Source organism: Lissotriton helveticus, chromosome 8 (assembly GCF_964261635.1).
Source record: "Lissotriton helveticus chromosome 8, aLisHel1.1, whole genome shotgun sequence".
NCBI classification, from domain to species: domain Eukaryota; kingdom Metazoa; phylum Chordata; class Amphibia; order Caudata; family Salamandridae; genus Lissotriton; species Lissotriton helveticus.
The window spans coordinates 692,933,691-692,948,358 of NC_136069.1; the positions used below are offsets into that span (position 1 = coordinate 692,933,691).

Sequence of the window (14,668 nt, forward strand, 5' to 3'; positions counted from 1 at the left end):
GGTGCATACGGTAAGCTTACTGTAAGCTTACTGTACTCTGTACCTTCCCGAGCACGAGCTGAATGCTAATTGGCTGTCAACTGTCTGTCAACACTCTAAACCAGAAAGTGTTTGCAGCCATCTTGAGCCTCGGTAGACTGAGGCACCAGAAAGCAGAAAAACAAATGTGTAGAACGCAAAAATGTGGCAGGGTAGAAACACCCTGACCCCCTAGGCCTGCTCAGGGGGTCCCACAAGGACCCCCAAGGCCCCCCCAAAAAATTTTGGGGACAAAAATCGCGGGGTACGAGTACCGTACGAATGCCGTATAAGTACGGTAAGCTTACTGTAAGCTTACTGTACTCTGTACCAGCACGAACTGAATGCTAATTGTCTGTCAACTGTCTGTCAACACTCAAAACCAGAAAGTGTTAGCAGCCATCTTGAGCCTCGGTAGACTGAGGCAAAAGAAAGCGGGAAAACAAACGTGTAGAACGCAAAAAGGGGGCAGGGTAGAAACACCCTGACCCCCTAGGCCTGCTCAGGGGGTCCCACAAGGACCCCCAAGGCCCCCTCACACTTTTTTTTTTACAAAAGTCACGCAGTACGAGTACCGTACGAGTACCGTACATGTACCATTCCGAGTACAAGCTGCATGCTCACTGGCTGTGAACACTCCAAACCAGGAAGTGTTGGCAGCCATCTTGTGCTCGGTAGACCGAGGCACAAGAAAGCAGAAAAACAAACATTTAGAACGCAAAAAGGGGGCAGGGTAGAAACAGCTTGACCCCCTAGGCCTGCTCAGGTGGTCCCACAAGGACCCCCAAGGCCCAAATTTTTTTTAGAAAAAACCCGGTCTGCTTTTTTTCCAATTACCCCCCAGGGGGACCAAATCCCGGGGCATAGTGAAAAAGAAGTGTGGGGGGGCCCAATCCCCCCACACTGCCCCAGGGACCACCACCCCCGGAGCAAAGCAACACAGCCCCCTGGCGTATACTGTAGGTTCCAGGTGGGCTAGTTGGCCCCCATGGACCCACAGTATGCAAGGGGAATTGGTTCCCCCTCTGCAAACGCGCCAGGGGGCTGCGTTGCAGAGAGGTGTAAAAAGGAGAGTGGCATCATTACACCTCTCTGCAATGCAGCCCCCTGGCGCATACTGGAGGTTCCTGGTGGGTTAGTTAGCCCACATGGACCCCCAGTATGCAAGGGGAATTAGTTCCCCCTCTGCAAACGCACTCGGGGGCTGCATTGCAGAGAGGTGTAAAAAGGGGCGTGGCCTCATTACACGTCTCTGCAACGCAGCCTCCTGGCGCATACTGGAGGTTCCCGGTGGGCTAGTTGGCCCCCAGGGACCCCCAGTATGCAAGGGGACTTAATCCCCCAACTTAGAACAGTCTACAGGGCGCGTTAGCAGAGTGGTGAAGGTAGGGGGCGTGGCTTGAGGTTCACGTGAGTACAAACATGCCCTGAGGCGCGTTTTAAGTTGGGGAATTAATTCCTGTTCAATCCAGAGGTCACCTAGGGGCAACTAGTCCAACAGGTATCTCCAGTAAGCGCCACGGAGCTGTGTTGCAGAGTGTTGTAAAAAGGGGGCGTGCCCTTTGAACGACTCTCTGCAACACAGCTGCCTGGCGCATACTGGAGATACCTGGTGGGCTAGTTGGCTCACAGGGGACCTCAGGATTGAAGAGGAATTAATTCCCCAATCTAGCTCACTACTATTCCTGAAAAGTAAATTTAACTGTACTTACCAGTAACTTGTTGTTGTGTAGTTCCTAGAAAACCTATATAGGATCTGCACATTTAGACAACATTCACTGCAGGATTGGTGTCAGACTGATTCTAGACACCCCCACCGGGTATGTTGACCTGTGTACCAGCTAGCTCACAGTGCCACTAGAAACTCCTCTTACCAAGTAGAGAATAGTTATTGGCAACTATCGAACATGACATCCATGATCCTTCAGGACAGTGGAAACAGTGTACAGTAGGGATGTTTTTGATTAAGTATTTATTGAACAGTCGTTATTCTAGTATAACATATGTGTGCTGAAACAATCATCTTACAGTAAAAGATCTAAATGATTAGAAGCACTAAGAAAGGAAAAGGATGGTAGAGCTCTTCCATTTTGCTATAACCATGAATACAGGAAAGTATATCAAATACATGACAATACAATGTGTGCTCCTATGCTGCTACCCTAACTAGATGTACCTAAGTGTACCTAGCCTGTATGTAGGTTTTAAGCCAAGAATCCCTCTAGGTTAAAGTCAACCCCATTACCTGAAGTGAGAGACTGTGGGACCCCGTCTTGGTCTCGAGTTGGACACCCCGCAAGGGATGTTTTAGACCACTGAGAGTTGGAGTATCTGCATGCAGGAACCTCGGCATCTCGCTTAGGTGTGTCAGCAGGGCAATCCTGATCTCTGTTTGTCTCAGCAAGATGTACATTACATATATCCAAAGGTCTCCCCGGGGGCTCTACCTTGCTGTGCCACTTGTCGGACTTAGGATGACGTTGGGAATTAACTTTATACATAGTTATTATACAGGAGATGGTAATCCTGCTGAGTTTCCAAGAATACTCATCCATAATGTATGAGGCCTTTGCCAAAGAAAATCCCACTTTCTGGGTGCAATGTCGTATCTAGGTAAAAGATCAGTCCCTAAGAACCATTATGTATGTAATTCAGGTCATAAAAAATATCTAATATTTTGGAGTTCCAATTTTGAAATTATTTAAAAAGGCCGAATTTTTCCCAGCACACGATGAACCAAATATTTATGTGTCCTGGCTGGTAGATGCAACATTGCTGTTGCCTTCCTTTGCAGATGACGATCCCTGTAAGACCTCGCAGATTATGTCAATTGAGCACAGATGATCTCCTGTACTGCCTGCAGCCGATGCTGGGGCAGCCTGTGTGCCATCCAAGGTCTGGGTGTCAGTGGAGGAGCCGGTATCCATTCCAATAGGAGGCGAGACTTCCTGTTGAGGCTCTAAGAATACAGCCATCAACATAGGAATACGCTGGGGACACTGCAGAACATGGGCCGTTATTGGGTCCAGTAAAGCATCAACGTCCGGTTGCGCAACTGATGGAAGTGTCAGACAGAGATCTAACATGCATTCTTCTCTGCTGAACAGGCTTCAGAGAACAGGTAGGATGCAGTCCATCCAGACTGGTCTAAATGACAAGAACGAAGAGGCGCTCAGTTCTCGTAGGCGAGGTGTGCCCATATGTTGTACCATGTGATCATGGTCTTTACGTTCCAGAGTGCTTTTTCCATTTCCTTGGCGACTGGGACATCCATTGCTTAGCAGAAAAATTACAATCAGTATCCCTGCTATTAGAAATAGGATCAGCGGAAGTCCTCTAAAAATGCTCCAGAATACGGAGTGCATAAAGTTTGGTAAAACTCTGAGAACCGTCTAAAAGGTGCCTAAAAGTCCCGAACCTAGGAGGACTATACCGGTCATATCAGACATGTTAAGATACGACTAACCATTTCTGTGAAATGGAAAGGGCAGTTCGTATGTATTAGTGCCTGTATCTTGGCCGAGGACCTTGCTATCTGAAGAACAAAAGACTCCCGGACGGAGATTAAGGGCACAGTTTTCTATAGAAGCATGGTTTTCCTTCGGCTCAGAGTATCAAACCATATAAAGAAAACATTCAACGAAGGCCATAACTGCACCTCCCTTACTGTGTGTTTCAGTGGAAATAATGCTTGCATATAGCAAGTCACCCTGGAGCTCATGGTGACGAGATATGCAATGCCCGGAAGCATCCCACAACAACCTTGATCGCTCAGCATCAAATAGCTCCCATTTGAGAGCAGCTTGAATACCAGGGTAACTACGGGTGCCTGTGTTCCCCTCAAGTGACAGGATAGGTTCGCTACTGAACCATTGTAGACCCTGTGCATCATAATATTCTGGCATATGAGAGATCTACTTAAAGCGTTCTCACAGTTTGTTCAGCTTAGAAATACATCTAGAGCCCCACTCCTGCATCGAAATCTGTAAGATAATTCCCAAGATTCCTTGATGAATTCCCTACCCCATTTCTTCATATCATCCAGCCTGTTGCTGTTCTAGACAATACTGAAATTGGAAAGTTGTGACCGGTAATGTTATATGGCCATAGATCAACCATTCTGTGGACGGTGATTCAGCCACAATAAAAGGTAACCTGTCAAGATTTTCAATACGCAGCATTGTATATTTTGCACCCCTCTGAGCCACTTTTGTCTGTTTTTCTGTTTGATTGTATGCAGAAACAGTGACATACTGTTGATAAAACGCCAAGGCACATAATCGGTTGTATGGCATTACAACGCGGGATTTTACCACGCGTGCCATTACAACTCTGTTTTTACAACGCAAGTCGTTACAACGACTTGCGCTGTAAGCGCTGGATAGTGGAATAGTTTAATTTTCTATTCCAACTCCAGCCCACGTTACAGTAGGGAAGGTATTGGAATAGAAAATTAAACTATTCCCTATCCAACAGTGCCCTCCAGCGCAAGCATGTTGAAACTCAACCTACTACATATTGCAATGTCTGTTTGAGCTGTACAGACTGATCACCTACTATTTCCTTCATGGACAAAGGGATGTAACTGGGCAAAGCATGACCATGGAGATGGGCAAATGAGGGCTATTGAAATGCCTGACACAAATTATACTTCCTTTTGAGGTTTTCACACAGAAAGTCAGCATGGAGGGCAGTACAATGAGCCAAGCAATCTTGTTGTTGTATCTCTTTCATGACCAGATGTAAAAGGTGTTGCAAATGTTTGCTGGTGTGAACAAATAAGGATATGAGTTGGTACGTAGCTTAGGGCCGGATGTAGGAGCCCAAATACCGGTCGGTAACGGCCGAATTCGGCCGTTACCGACCGGTATTTAGGAATTGGCATGTAGAGGCCCTATTTCACCGATTCGGTAAATTTACCGAATCGGTAAATTTACCGAATCGGTAAAATACCGAATCGGTATTTTTACCGATTCGGTAACTTCCAGATGTAGGTGGGACTCTTCTGAGTCCCAAAGGCCTTTCAGACTCGGTATTTTACCACCCGATCCAATTGGGTGGTAAAATACCGAATCCCGGTGTGCATGCACATGTGTGCATGCACACCTATGCCATGTGACAGACAGACATGCCCTTAGGGCATGTCTGTGTGCCACATGTCACAGGTGCCCGTATTCGGGGTGCTAGAGGGTGTCAAAGTGAAACCCCCTGCACCCTTGCAGGATTCGGCTTCAAGGCCCATAGGAATCAATGGGCAATACCGAATCGGTATTTACCGATTCGGTAAATACCGATTTTTACAGATTCGGTAATTCAATTACCGATTTTACCTAAATCTCCCTCCTTCTATTTTACCGATTCATAAATACCGAATCGGTAAAATTCGGTATTTATGAATCAGTAAAATAGAATTACCTACATCTGGCCCTAGATCCTTCATTTGACTGTTAATACGAAGCTGCAAAGAGAGATTGTGTCTACAAATAGTACATCTGTGCCATAATACTTGATCAATGGCACATAAAAATACTGGCCACGTTCATCCCCTTTTCAGAATGTGAAGTTTCACAATACAAGACATAGATTGTTAACCAAGTGAGAGACCTAGAAGAATGACTGGAAGTTAGACACCCAGGCAAAACTTCTAGTGTGATACATTCAACCTCTAGAGAGGGCAGAACTGTTGTCTCATGGCAGCCAGCATTAGCAACAACACAAGCAGCAGAAGAACCAGACCCAACCTCTGCAATTGCTTGGTTTCAAGAGGCAAGGCTTAAATCAAGTGCAGAGGAAAAGGAAACAGAGGTCGAGCAAGTGCTAGTACCAATTGCCATTCAGAGGATGGTCCAAGACTATCTGGGTGAACAAAAGAGATCTACCTGGATTAAAACCCATTGGTCTATTGGTATGGGAAGATGTTCCAATGACTAGAGCTCTAGAGACTGGCAATAAAGTATCTGGCTTGTCCGGTAGCCAGCATATCTTCGAGTGTGTGTTTAGTTGGCATCGTCAGAAGGACCAGTCTCCCACCTCAAAAATATGGAGAGATTGACCATGATTAAAATGAACCAACACTACATATCACAAGATTGTACTGTTCCTGCGGCCTCTTCTGTTAACACTGAGCGCTGCCGGTGATTCTTGTGATTTCGGCAATGGCAACGGCGGTGGCGACCAGGAGAGGCTTTCTGTGACGGGTGTGGGAGAGCGCAGGATTGCAAGGGATTGGCAGCTCGGCTCCAGGTAAAGGTGATGGCTCCTCCGCGACCTTCTCGTCGGGGGCAGGCAGAGATCAAGGCAGAAGCAAGGGACCCCGCGGATGCCGTGGATCACACACAACTTTCGGAAACTGATGCAGCTGCCAATAGCGGTACAGTGTCAAGAAAAGTCTCGGTAAGCATCAATGTTTCAATGGGGGCCTATAACTCTATCAACCCCAGAGGTGACTTTTTAACAGACTCTCAGGTGGGAAGCCAATCCTTAAACTTTTGCGATCAGGGAAATCTACGGCGTTGCTCCGCTCCTGGGGCTTGGAGACAGCCATCTCCAGTGTTCAAATGGCTGAAGTTCTTGAGGGCTGGGGGGGGCACAGAATACTTTATAAGACCATCATGTGCTTCTCCCAAAAGGAGTTCCGGTAGTGGCCCAATGTCGGTAGCTCCTACCTCAGAAGCAAGTATGGTGGATTTGGCTTGTGAAGAAGTGTTGGAGTCAGTTACCTCGGCCCTTCCCCATGGCGTTGATGTTGCTGAAACTACACCTGCTAATTCACATTGTATTATTCACTCCAAGGGGCTGACTAATGAAGACTCTCTGGCTCAGTTAAACGCTAATCCACTATGTACCAGCTTGGGCAGGGTGGACGAGATTGGCAGCAGCTAAACTTGTGGTGAAAATGGCATTAACAAGGGGGTGACCAATGAGGCCATGGACTTGTGGACAGTTTGGATCCCTCTTTCAACACTCTCACACAGGGAAAGGATAACATGAGTAGCAGTCTCAGTAACAGTAGCAGCGAATCAGGGGCTCTTAGTAGTCCCAGGAACAATACCCCAGAGGGGGGAAGAGCTCTTACGGGAAAAGGCCCAAAACCTGTTCGGACTGGAAAAGGCAGCAGAGGTTGCGGGAGTGGTGCTGGCACAAAGGCTCAGATCTCCGAGGTACTGGGACGACTTAAAGGGGCAACAAGCACCACTAAGGTGGGCCTGGGGGTGAGTCCACTACGGAAATGGGTTTCATCAAAGGGCGAAGTGAGATCTATTGTTCCTAGACTATCTAACCCAGGGGTACATGTGAGCACTTCAGTCAGTACTCTGCAAACTGGTCATTTAGATCCTGCTGTTACGTTACCGGTAAAAACCCCCAAGGTCCTGCAGGTTACTGGTATTCTTGACAAGCCCGAGACTAATTTGCAGGTTTTAGGTAGCTTACAGATCGGGACTCCTGGTGGTGGTTATGGCTCTGCCCAAAATTCATCGGGCGTGGAGTCTTCTCATATCATTGGGTCGGCATCTACTTTAACTACTCTATATTGTCTACAGAAGAATCTGGAACGGAGTGCAATGTCGAACTTACTCAGCATGTGGAAGGGGACAGTGAGGGAAATGAGCCATCTCTCTTCAGAATTAAGCAGGCACTCGCCATTCAGAGAGCAGAAGCACAAGTCTACTACCAACAGGCTAAGGTTGATAGCACTGAAATTAAACAAGCATTGTCTGAAGTTACTGTCAAGGTTTCACATTTAGCTTCTGAGGTTTCCGATCTTCAACATCAGATGGCAGGTGTGGAGGAGGTCAACACTCAAACTGTGAATCTGGTCAAATCGCAAGATTCACAGATGGCTCTGATGCAGTTTAAAATTGAGGATCTCGAAAACCAGCAGCGACGTCACAATCTGAGAAATTTCGGAATCCCGGAAGGCAGGGAATGCTCTCACCCACGTGCGTTTATCGTTGATCTGCTACAGAAGGCATTCCCTGACTTAGAAGACTGGAATATGGACACACAAGTTTAGACAGCGCACCCTCTGCCGCTATTCCTTCCACAAGGCAGCCAAGCCAAAACAAATTTTGCTAGGCCTATTCTTGTATTTTTGGGCAACTTTTTGCTTTGTCAGGCAATTTTTTTAAAGCTCGGCCCACGGCTCCTGTCAATGTAGACACTATGTCAATCTTTGTGAAGTCTGATTTGTGCAAGTCAACTATGGACAAGCAATGGCAGCTCCGCCAACGTATGGATTCGTTCAAGGCTGTCTGTACACAGATTTTTTTACAGGAACCTCCTCGTTTAAAAGTCATCAAGGATGGTTGCACACATTTTTTTTATGAGCAGGAGGCGAAAAAGGAACTCTTTCAGTGGCAATCTACTCCTAATGTTTGATTTGTTGTCTCATTACGAAATAATAAGAACGGGGGTCGACTAATAATTCTATTTATGACTTGATGAAGCTGCTTTAGATTGTATTGTATAGATATGGGGGCTTTCTACTTGGTTTTCTTTATTAGGCTTTCTTCTTTTGGTCAATGCATTGCTTACTATTTTTGATGGTATGGTAAGGGTGCAGTGTTTTCAGTGGAGATTTTGGGGAGGGGTGAGTGGGGTGTATTCCATATGCTGTCACATCATGAGAGCAAAGAAGGGGGGCATTCCTTTTCCAAGATACAGGGTGGGGGGCTTGAAAGTGGAAGGGATGGGAGAAGGTGGGGAGGTTCGTGGGGGAAAGGGAGGTTAAATAACCACGTCGCAGTTAAAGAAACACCGAAATTGTATAAACAGAGTACTGAGCACAGGTTTAAGGGAAGGGAAAATATTTCATTTTTTTAGGGATGGAGACCGATTCAACACCACGAAGATAATACAATGTTGAATGCTAACCCCTTCCGTGCGGGGCTGTTTCCCCTGCTGTGCTGGGGGCGGGGGGTGGAGGGGCGTGCACAGTGCCCCGGTCCTCATGACGAGGTCAGCTCGTCATGAGCCATGGCGCTCCGGTGCTCATGACGAGCTGAGCTCATCATGACCACGCCCATTCCAATGGAACGCTCAGCACAGCAGGGGAATTAGCCCAGCGTGCGAGCGTTCCATTTAACAGGCGCGGTCATGACGAGCACAGCTCGTCATGAGCACTGGAGTGCCATGGCTCATGACGAGCTGACCTCGTCATGAGCACTCAAGGTGTTAAATCTATGAGTTGGAACGTCTGTGGTCTGAACCAGGCAAGTAAAAGATGACTGGTAGCTGAAGAACTTAAGGTGATTAAGCCTCATATAGTCAGGCTTGCTGAAACCCATTTGGCCTTTAAGGATAGAACTCATTTCAAGCAACTTGGCTAAGATTTGATTGTGTGTACGTCACAGTTGGCATCTATCCGTGGGGTTGGTTTATTGAAGGCCAAACATTCCACAATAACAGTTCTATGTACACAGGCCGCTTCCAGGGGAAGATGGGCAATTGCCCAGCTCTTAGTTTTTGGTCATAAGGTAACAGTATGTTTGGTTTATGGCCCTAACGTCGATTGCCCTGAGATTATCTCTTTTTTTTGTTCTGAATTATTGGAATGGGCCTCATAGTTATGGGAAATTTTAATTGTATCCTAGATAAAACAATTGACACCACAAACACTGCAGCATGAGTTAGAATTGCTCAGGTGAGGGCAGCTATACAAGATTTGCTTCATATACATCAGTTGGAGGATGTCTGGAGAAAACATTTTCCTACAATACCGGGGTACACTTTTTTTTCTTATCCTCACAAACAGTACTCCAGAATCGATACGATCTTTACTAACTGTGGTCTGTAGGACAATTCCTCCATGGTGGTATGTCCCCAGGTAACATCAGATCATAATCCCTTTATGCTTATGGTACATCTCGGTCCTGATGGGGAATAACAAGCAAGGGAATTTTCATTTACTAGGCACCTTCTTAGTAACTCTGACTACGTAATTTACATGCAAGAGGTATTGAAGGAATACATCGTAAATAATCTTTATATTGCATCTCTTGCAATAGTCTGGGATTGCTTAATCAATCAATCAATCAATGCATTTATATAGCGCACTACTCACCCGGAGGGTCTCAAGGCGCTGGGGGGAGGGGGTCCGCTACTGCTCGAACAGCCAGGTCTTGAGCTTGGCTTAAAGGCATATGTGAGAGGGACTACACTCCAATACATAGTCAAACAGATTTGGCTTAAAGTGTAGTCAGGTAGAAAAGGAGCATAGGCTATACACTGATTTAGAGCAGCAACATGCTCAAGCAACTGACTTGAAGGACAGTGGTGAACTACTAATATATTTACAGCTTATTGATATAAGAGCTCAGTAGAAGGCTAAAGGACAAAGTAGCTAACAACTTTTCTAAGTTCAGAACAAAACAGTATGAGCATGGAGAGCAGGTGGGACGGGTTTTGGCCTGCCAACTTGCTGATCAGAGGGCCAAGTCACATGTTAAGCAAATTAATGGTGCAGATGGCTCAATTTTCTTTAAATCCCTACATATAATTGAGCAATTTAGGATATTCTATGCCAATCTGTATAATGAGTCAGCCAGTTTTAATCATCAAATGGTTATAGATTACATACAAGAAAGTGCATTGCCTGTTTTGGATCCATCCCAAACATTGGGGCTGGGCAGAAATGCGGACTTAATATAAATTAATACAGCAATTGGGGCACTACCTTCTGGCAAAGCGGATGGCGAAGATACTATCCCGCTTGAGTTTTACAAAATCTTTAGGGATGTACTGACCCCAGTTTTTCTTGAATTGGTCAATGAGGGACTGCAAGATGGAGACGCCACTACCTCGTGGAACAAAACTAATGTCATTGTTTTTCCAAAAAAAGGTAAACCTGTGGAGGATATGAGCTCATACCGACCGATATCTCTAATTAATGCGGACGCAAAAAACATTTCATAGCTTCTCGCCTCCTGCTTAGCCCCTCTTACTCCTCTATTGGTATCAGAATAACAGCATGGTTTTGTTCCTGGTAGGGACACTGCAGCACACATAAATACAGCCATTGCAGCATTTGATGTAGCTAGCCACTTAGACCAGCAGATTGGGATCTTGATGTTGGACGCCGAGAAGTCCTTCGACTAAGTGGCCTAGGGGTCTCTATGGTATACATTGATATCTCTAGGTCTCAGTCGGAGGTTTGTCTCGGCGGTACAGAAACTATATTGCAAGCCAACTGCTGTTATCAAGGTTAATGGTCTTGTTTCCTCCTCTTTAAGTATTCAGATGGGCACGCAGCAGAGATGTCCGCTTTCTCCCCTATTATTTGCTCTCTACATTGAGCCCTTTATTAGCCATCTATTTCATAATGATTTAATTATGTTTTAATTTCACCAGTGTCCGTCAATGAATGAATGAATGAACGATTTGTAAAGCGCATGGCTGCCCTTAGGCTTACCAGTGCTGTGCAGTTAGATACTGAAGTTGGGCAGGTTAACCTTACAGATATTGCGTGAACAGCCATGTTTTAATTTTTTTGCGGAATTGTGGCTTCCCTTCCATCTGCCTCAATTTCAGTGGTAGGGAGTTCCATAGTTTGGTGGCCAAGTGGGAGAAGGATCTCCCTCCTCATTTTTCCCTCCTGACCTTGGTTTGTACTAGCCTCTCTTCTGCGCTTGAACACAGATGTCTCTTTGGGATACAGGGTAAGATTAGATTTTTTTTTTTTTGGGCCTTTCTTATGTCGTGCTCTATGAGTTATAACCAAGGTTTTGCACTTTATTCTGGCCTCTACGGGGAGCCAGTTAAGTTTCCTCAGATGCTTTTTTGCTGATTTCCGTGCCGGGATGTTACATAGTAATCTTGCGGCTGCATTTTGGGCTATCTGCAGCTTCTGGATGACATATTTGGGTGCCCCTAGGAAGAGTTAATTTCTGTAATCCAGTCGCGAGGTGACCAGCGAGTGGATCTCTGTCTTCTTTAGCAGGGTGGGTATCCTGTCTAGAATTTTCCGTAGACTTTTAAGAAGTCCAAAGCAAGTTGCTGTGACTTTATTAGCTTGTGAGGTCATGGAGAGGTTTGTTCTAGCCGGAACCCCAGATTTCTCACTGTATCTGCTGGGGTGGTGGTTTACCCAAACATGCTGGCCAGTTTATTATCGGTCTAGGTATTGCCTTATTCCCGATAAATAGCAGCTGAGTTTTTTCTCCGTTTAACTTTAAACAGCTTGCAGTCATCCAATCCTTCACTTTAATCAGACATGAATACAGTCTCTCACCATCCCTGCAGTTTTTTGGATCCAAGGAGATGATCAGCTGCGTATCGTCAGCATATGAGGTCATGGAGATATCGAATTCCAGTCCAATTTATCAAGTGGCTCCACATACACATTAAAAAGTGTTGGACTCAGAGATGAGCCCTGAGGAACTCCACACTTCAATGACATAGTTATGGAGAAGATATTATTTTCCTGTACTTGGAATGAGCGTCCGTTCAGCAATGAGGTTAGCCACTTGAGTGCCAGGCCTTTTATTCCCTTATCTAAAAACCTTCTACACAATATACTGTCATTCACCGTATCGAAGGCTGCGCTCAAATCTAGTAAGAGCAATGCCACAGGTTTTCCTATATATAGTGACTGTTTTACATCCTCCACCCCTACCAACTGGGCAGTTGCAGTGCTATGTTGTGTCCTAAACCCCATCTGTGAGTGGTGGAGACAGTGGTTGGTCTCCAGGAATTCTGTCAAGCTCTTACTGACATGTTTTTCAACTAACTTACCAGCAGTAAGGAGATAGGGTGGTAATTTTCTGGTAGTAATTGGTCCGCATTTTTTTTTTTTAGTAGTGGTTTTATCACAGCATGTTTCCAAACCATTGGCACTATGCCTGTATCTAAAGATTGATTCATAGTCTTAATTAGGGTGGGTGTCAGAATCCGCGCTACTATTTTGAGGATGTGAGGGGGTACTGGATCTAGGGGTGAACCCGACTTCACTGTGTCTAGTAGGGATTCTAGGTCCTTTTCTTCGATGTTTGGAAAGTTAGTGATGACCTGTTGTAAGGGCTCCCTACATGTTCTTCCTCCTTCTCTGTTAAGTGGTCTTCGTCTGTTCTAAAGCCACTGTAAATATCCGTCACCTTCGAGAGGAAGTATGAAGCTAGGGTATTACACTTGTCCTCTGATGATTTGGATGGGCCACTGCCGGTAGGTGGATTGGTCAGGGTCTTAATTATTGAAAACAGTTCTCTTGTGGATTACTGTGCCCCCCCTAATTTTCTCCTCAATAAACTTGGCTTGGCTCATTTTGATATTATCATGATACTTCCTAATGGCCACTTTATACTTTGTTTTGAGTTTGGGATCATAACACTTTCTCCATTCTCTTTCGATCTTCTTACACTCTTTTTTTTGTTCCAATAGCTGGGAGTTAAACCATCCTTCTGCTCTGGTTCTAGTTCTATGAATATGAATGGTATTAGGTGCTACTATGTCCAGTGAGTGTGTGATCCAGGTTTCCCAGCGTGGGTAGGCTTCATCAACTGACCCTGGTGTCTCTAATTGTTGAATTTGCTGCACTTGTAAGAATATCCCCCCAATTGCCTGGGTTAATCTTATCCCAGCCTCTTTTCATTACCTCATTCTTCAGTGTGATGTTTTTATGCTTATTTCCTGCTTTTGTACTTTAAAAGGTACAAAATAGTGGTCTGACCAAGGCACTGGAACAGGGGAGGCGACCATGAGATCGGAGACATTGGAGATTATCACATCCAAGATGTGGACTTTAATATGCGAAGCTGTTTCTACCAGTTGAACCAATTGTAAACTCTCTAGGTCTGATAGTAATCTCTTTATTGAATTGCTCTTATCCTCCATGTGAAGATTCAGGTCTCCCGAGGGGGCCTGGTGGTCGATAGAATAATAGGCCTGAGAGCGTAAAGGTTGGAGACAAATGTATTGCGAATTGGAGACATTCACAGTACTACAAGGTAAATTGTTCTGTGATACACTTGTATTCCTCTTTCACAATGATGGCTAAACCTCCTCCTGTTTTGCCCATCCTATCTAGTCTATGCAATTGATAGCCTGGTGGCACCGCGATGACTATATCAGTGGATTAGTGTTGTTTGAGCCAGCTTTCCGTTAGAAATAGGACATCTAATTTTGTGTCCTCTAATATTATGCGTAGCTCAATTTTATGTTTAGGCAAAGATCTGCGATTAATTAGTCCACAGTCCCACTTCTGGCTTGTTTCAGACCTCCTTGGTGTCTTATCTGATTTTCCTATAGTATGAAGGGTAATCCATCTCTGTTTGCAATAACTGTTGTAAAGTCCCATTTCATGTCACAATTATTCTCTTTGAGTATATTATATCTATGCAAATCTTCTGTTGGGTATCTTAGTCTCACAATTTTTTAAGGGGTCCTGGCCCCTGATCCTGGATGGGCGCGGAAGGGCGCAGACTGGCTTGCCCTAGGTGCACCTTAGGCGCACCAGTGGCGCACCCGCTGCGCACGTCCGCTACGCGCCCTGGTCGCCATTGTTCTTTTATCCTCTTTTGCCCTAGAGTATTGGCCGACTGGACCGCTAACCCCTTACTCCCAATATGGCGTCCGCGTCAATGGTATGGTTTTAAAAGTCACTGCTTATGCAGATGACATTGCGGTATATACCACGGGGCCAGTGGAAGCTATAGCA

At 45.5% G+C, this 14,668-nt stretch overlaps 1 pseudogene; it reads left to right on the top strand.

Annotated features, from left to right (window-relative positions):
* The first annotated feature begins 300 nt into the window (after nt 1-300).
* Nucleotides 301-14,668, top strand: part of LOC144773789 (m-AAA protease-interacting protein 1, mitochondrial-like) — a 32,541-nt pseudogene continuing 18,173 nt past the window's right edge.